At 45.0% G+C, this 6,764-nt stretch overlaps 1 pseudogene; it reads right to left on the bottom strand.

Annotated features, from left to right (window-relative positions):
• Positions 1 to 2,617: 2,617 nt before the first annotated feature.
• LOC144370601 (zinc finger BED domain-containing protein 4-like) lies at positions 2,618 to 6,764 on the bottom strand (annotated as a pseudogene).

The following is a 6,764-nucleotide window of genomic DNA, read 5'->3' as shown; positions in this document are numbered from 1 at the left end:
TTTATTAGAAGCTTCAAGAAGTAATGTGGCACAGAGAAACACATGAACATCTTTGAAGTCAAATAGGTGTTCAAATTCTGGATTCCTAACTTCTTAGATCTCTGAGATTCACTTTTTTCATCTTCAATGCTATTGCTTCCTTGGGTTGTCACCATATTAAATGTATGAAAGAACATTTGACAGCAGGTATGGTGGCATTCACCAGGGGCTCTGGAGGCTAAGGCAAGAGGATGGTGAGTTCAAAGCCAGCCTCAGCAATTTAACAAGGCCCTAAGCAACTTAGTGAGACCTTGACTCTAAATAAAATATTATAAAGTGCTAAGGGTTAAATCCCCAGCACCAAAAAAATTTAAAAAGAGAGCACTTGAGAAAGTTCTTGGTCATCTAATAATAGTGGTTCTAAATTTTGTTTCTACATATTATACCCCAAAAAGGGTTCCACAAACAAAGACCCTTTAAGGGATATGTCAGATTGATTTAAACACATTCATAATGATTTAAAACTGCACAAAAGGAAATGAATTGTGACTAAGTCATTAATTTTTATAAGGATCCTCTTTATTGACATTGTCCATACTCCTATGTTTTCCAAGATAGGATACCTTCTTAAAATGCACATCCCATTTTTCTTTCCAGTTATGCTGTCTGTCCTCCAAAATAAATTCAAATGTTTTCTCCAAGATTAAGGCTTCCTATATCCCCTGCACAATGTCTTCATAATGATGTTTATACTTACAAAATATATCTCCCACTTTAAGTATGAGGAACATATATTTCTTTTGACTTCGCTCATAATATTAGCCCAGTGTTAGTCACTCATCAGTAGCTGATTAAGTAGGAATTGATATTGTTTTTTAAATTCAAGTCCTGAACTAGGGAAGCAATCAACCCTGTGTGATGGCCTTGGATGTTGACTCAGAAAATAGACCAGGATTTAAACATTTCAATGTGCCTACACTAAGAAATTTCTTCATTGGCTAAGATGAATTCCTTTATGTAACTATATTATAACCTCAAACTGTAATGAGCACTAGAAAAATGAGATTACAACAGCATAAATGGAAATCTGGTTGACATGGTAAAGAACCTTTCTGTACATAATCAACATGGTCTCCAGTCAATACTAAATTATAAATTTTTATATAACTCATAAATGTTTTTGGCTCCTAACCTGTCTTATTTTTATAACAGTTATGCATTCAGAAAACATAGGAATTTACAAAAACATCTTGTAGTTATAATTTAGGTTTTCAGATGATACTACATGTGTTTTGGCTCAAAAAGAGATAAATATTCTTGTTAAAGATAACTCACTAAAGCAGAAATCCATTGAAATGCTAAAATTATTCCAAACAAATTTCCTACATTAGCACATTACTTAGGAAAGTTTAATGCCAGTATAAATCATTTTATAGTCTAAATGAAACTCTGTTACTATAAAATAAATCCTGAATGTGCTAGATTCAAAGCACTATGTACTAATACCTTTTCTTGTCTAATGATATTTTCTATAGTATTTTTCATTATTCCTGATTTTTCCCAATGCACAATTGTTCTTTTGTTCTAATCACTTCAAATTTTACTTTATTTGTATCTGGTGGTCTTATTGTACCATATTATAAAGCTACATGCCATATCATATAGCTAGATATTTGTTCCTTAGAATTCTGTCAGCAAGAGATGAACCCTGGTTATAAACAGCCAAAACCAATATTTTTTCCCATGGAATGTAATAATAATAATAATAATGGTAATAATATAATAATAATTTGATACAATTTACACTGAAATTTTCTTTCTTTTGAGTCTTTTGTTCAATAAAGTATATAAATATTCAGTGTAAGAAAGCTCTATTTTTTGAGATAGATGCCTTACATATTACATCTTAGAGTTAATGAAGTTAAAACCATACCTGAAAATGTAACACTTGTTAACATTAATTTTGGGCAGACACGTTGTTTAATACATTATTCTGTTATAGGAATCCTGTAGTAAACTGATTTGCTAAGCAATATGTTATGTAAATTTTCCAACTTACATAGTTTTCTCAACTCTCTGTTTTAAATATATCATAGTAAATGCTCATTTTTTTCCAATTATCTTCCCAAATGATATCATTATTGAGCTCTAAGTAATTTAATTTTTTTGGAAATTGCAAATAAAAAGTTTAATTTCAGAAACTGAATCCATCATTTATAAATTCACTAAAGCACAGTCTACTCGAATTTAGAGTAAGCAAAGGTACAGTATGTGAACAGAACAACTTCCTAAGAGGTCATGGCAGATGGGCAAGTTTTCTCACCCACAACACTTAATGATCTGAAATTAAAACATGAACCTTTTTCAGATGTTAAAGAAAAAACTTTGAAGACATATTGTTAAAAGAATCTGACAATTGAGAATTTCATTCGGATTTTCTTGAGATTCTAAAATACCTGGGTGATGGCTGAATCTTTCCTACTGTTAAAAAAAAAATTCTAAATGCCTAAGGCTATCCTTACCACTGTAGCCTTCCAGATGCCCCCATTGGTCACTACTGCCTCCAGGGCCCAGGGCGTGGTCCCAGAACCTGGGTCAGTGCACACAGAGCTCCACTGCTCAGGAACACTGAGTCAGAGGTGCCAGATGCAGGCAATGGGCCCCCTGTTGCAATGCTCTGCTCTGCACCAGCTGAATCCTCAGCAGGGACACAAGGGACTCCCATCTCAAGGACTCAGGACGACAGTCTGGAACCTCTGAGAGAATGAATGGACTGTGCAACCCTGAATGCAAAGACTTGAAATGGAACATGCCTGCAACCGTGAACCACAACTACAAGCTCTGTGACAAGTACAGTTTTATTTTCAAACACTTCGTCTCTGTGGTAAACAGTTGGCTTCCAGAATATTCTCTCCATTCCTAGACACACGTTAGAACCTGCAGTTAAAACTGCTCAGTCAGGATGGCTTTGTCTCCATCTCCTATTTACAAGTTTCATTTCACAGCTACAAAAGTGGTTTTGTTGCAATTAAAGCAATATTTAACTAAAATACAGTACCTGATTCATGGTTTTTACACAATTGAATAAACAGTCTACAGGATAGAGTTGTTTACATCTTGTCTCCATTCTAATAAAACAAATTTCTGACCCATAACTTAAAAGAGATGTTGCAGTTATAAATTAAATCCTGATCACCCACTTCATAACTGAGTAGACAGGCTGCGTCCAGTGGACTCCTCAACCCCTGCTACCTGGCTCGACAGGAGTAAGACGTCTGTGAGGTTACCTTGCAGTGTGGCCTGGCAAGTGGCCCCAGATGCTAGCCTGATGTCTCACATGTCCCTATTGGGAGGGTCACAGCCCTGGAACAACAGCCAGCCAGCACTGCGGAGAGCATCTCTGGTCTGGCAACTCTGTCGTGAGTTCAATAATGAAAGTATATCAAGGGAAGATTCACTTTCAAAAATATGATTTTCAAAATGCTTCATCATGAGCTGGGGCTGGCAAAAGCTGCCATTCTCCGTGAGTGTGCTGAACAGCTTTTCAAAGGGATGGTACTTGGGGGACAGCCCCAAAATCTGGTGGCCAAAGTGGACAGTCCAGGACAGGACGACCGCTTGAGGTTCCAGTAGGCAAGCAGGTCACAGCTGTGCTCCAATACCTCCTCCTCCAGGTAGGTGAGCACCATGTCTTTGGGCAGCCTCTCCCACCTGTCTCTCCTCTCCACCTTGGCCACCAGCAACCACAGGCTTTCTTCTCCACCAGTCTCTAGACCCGGCCCTGAGTCACAGCCATTGGAGATGGCTGTGCCCTCTGAGGTAGAATTTTATATTTTTAGCTCCCTGATTAGATCCTGCCTGTACTGCTCCACCTCCTCCTCTGTGAACAGGGAGGCTTTGTAGCGAGGTTCCAGCAGCGGGTCATGGAGGGTGGCGGACAGGTGGCTCACCATGACTTCTTTCAGCGACATCATCATAATGTCAATGCCTATCTTCTCCCCAAAGAGCATCTCGACCTTCTTGCTGAGGATGTGGATCATGGGGATGACCTGGCTTAGAGTGGACATGTAGGTACTCATCTCCAGGCTGGTGGTATCTAAGAGTTTCAGTGCGTGACACATAGACTGCATGACTTCCCACTGGAAGCAGCTGATCAGCTCTCTGAAGTGGCACTCGATGGACATCTCCTTAATGACCCTCCTCTGCTCCAGCAGCCATTCCAGCATTTGCAGGGACTTGCTCCACCTGGACTGCACATTCTGGACGAGGCAATATTGCTGCAGCTCTTACTCCCGCTGCAGTGTGGCCAGCTTCTCCCTGGCACTTGGGGAGTGCTTGGGCCGCTCACACAGCTTCTGGGAGGTACTCAGCAGGCTCTGCACCATCCTCTGGCTCTTGATGGCCTCACTTATGATCAGGTCCACCTTGTGGCTGAAGCAGGGCATGCTCGAGTGCTCCGCCTTGGTCAGAATCTTGCGATACTCTGGTTGTTGGTGACCATGATGCCCGCTTGCAGGCCGATGGACTTACACCCAAGCTTCTCACCAGCACTCTAGCTGCTTCTGGATGCTGCCACCACCATAGACACAGTCAATCTGCGATGCATCCAAAAGCGCTGATCAGTGGTGGTCCTCTCAGTGTGGGCAGGCCAAGAACGCGAAGGTGAGCCAGTGGGCAGTGACGGTCAGGTACTCACAGGTCTGGGTACTCATCCGATGTGAAGTGGACCACACTGCTGTCAGCCTCCTTCAGCTGCTGTCAGAATCATCTGCTTAACATTGTCATATATGCCCGGGATAGCTGTCCTGGAGAAGTAGGGAGGGGAGTACAAAGATTACTGAGGTTTCTAGTATTTGAGCAGCCTGACAAAACCAACCGTTATCCACAAAGAAGTATGGCTGAGGTCAAGTGCGATCATTTCTGCTATCAGACTGGTGATTTTTTTTGGCAATTGAGTGAGAGTCATAAAACTTCTCACTGGGGTCATTGAAGGAGGACCTGCCCAACAACTCTGTGTTCAGTGGCCCCTTGATGCCTGGAGAGCTGGACAGGGTGGTCTTGGAGTGGACCTCTTCCTTGAGTACATACTGGAACCTCTGCAGGTGCCTCAGGAGGCAGCTGGAGCCCCAGGTTGGTGGGCTTCTTGCCCCTGCTGATGGTCCAGCTGCAATGCAGACACACCACCTTGGTGGAGTCCACAGAACAAAGGGAGAAGTGGTTCCACAGCTTGAGGTCTTCTTGCTGCTGATGGGAAACACCACTGGTGGTTCCTCCTGACCACTGCTAGGAGGCCAGGTATCTTAGAGGAGCTTTCTGCAGAAGCCAAAGTGGCAGCTAGAGAGTTTGCCAAACTGGCACCCAGGAGGCCCTTCTGGGCCCCGACCACCTTGGGGTGGCATCTGTACAGATGTTGCATCAAACAGCTGGTGCCCATATCCCTCTTCTTCCCCCCACTGATGACGCAGTCACAGTACAGGCACAGGGCCTTCAGACTGTCCATGGGGGCTGATGAGAAGTGGTGCCAGACTTCCGACTTCAGCCTCTTCATGACCTTCTTGTTCTGCTGGAAGACAGCACCAGGCTCACATCTCCTTGGGCTCTACCTGCTGGTCTGCTGCTTCTTAAGAGAGACGCCAAAGGAGGACTCGCCCACATCTTTGGAGGATGACAGAAGGGACACATCCCTGAGACGTGCATCCCTAGGCAGGTTCTCAGCCAGCCTGTCTGGGTACGAGGAGGTCGAGGGGCGCTGTTGGACCAGCTTTCCTGAAGAGGATGATCCGGGTTCCCCCTCTGTAGGCAACAGGGTGGGCAGCAGGGTGGGGAGGTGTGGGGTACAGAAGGGGGATACCCAAGCCATCCCCCGTTTTCCTACAGCATGATGGAGCCTTGCACTCTCCACATGTGCTGGATGAGCAGTTGGTGCCCAGGTCTTTCCGTTCTTACCCCTGCTGAACTCATGCAGTGCACACAGAAGGCCTTGGAGCTACCCAGTGGGGACAGGTAGAAGTGTTTCCAGATGACCAACCTCCCTCTGGCCCCCGTGCTCCTGGGAAGGCAAAGGCTTCTTTCCCTCATGCCCTCTGTGGTTCGCTAGTAGTGGAGCATGGCAAGGTGGGGGAAGATCCTACCTGGGCCTCCTCTCTGCTGTACCTCCAATGACCAGTACATCAGAGACCTCAGAAGAGACCACAGACATGGGCTCTTCCTGCATGTGGTCAGGGAATGGGATCGTAGCTGCCGTCTTCTGGGCAAGTCTGATGGGCAAGAGTGTGGAGCCCACATCCCCAATCTCTGCAGGCTGTGGTGGAAGCAGGAGTGAGGGTGACAGCAAGGAGGAGCCCAGGGACACACTTCAGTTCCCCTGCACTAGCTTGGTGGGGTGCGCAGGCCTCATGTGCCTCATGAGGCAGCTGGTGCTCAGGTCTTTCTCGTTCTTGCCCCTGCTGAACTCCTGCATGCAGTGCCTACATATTGCCTTAGTCTGTCCCAGAGGGAGATGGAGAAATGGTTCCACACTGGAGATTTCTTCCTGGAGCTGATGTGGCAGCTGGAGAGGAGGCTCTGGGTTACGGCTTCCATGGCCACACTGGGCTGCGTGCTGCTGTACTGGGGGAACAGAGCCCCATAGCCATCCTCCCTGAGGCACCACCAGCCTGGCCCTCCACCTGCTCCTCACATCCTCCTGCTCAGTCTGAAAGTCCACCCCTTCCAAACAGTGGCTGGGAACTGGATCATCTTCTTCCTCCTCTATTTTTGAACTTGTCATCAGAAACACAATCACC

Source organism: Ictidomys tridecemlineatus, chromosome 14 (genome assembly GCF_052094955.1).
Source record: "Ictidomys tridecemlineatus isolate mIctTri1 chromosome 14, mIctTri1.hap1, whole genome shotgun sequence".
NCBI lineage: Eukaryota > Metazoa > Chordata > Mammalia > Rodentia > Sciuridae > Ictidomys > Ictidomys tridecemlineatus.
The sequence above is the reverse complement of the archived record's forward strand: the minus strand, read 5'-3'. Positions and strand labels throughout refer to the sequence as shown.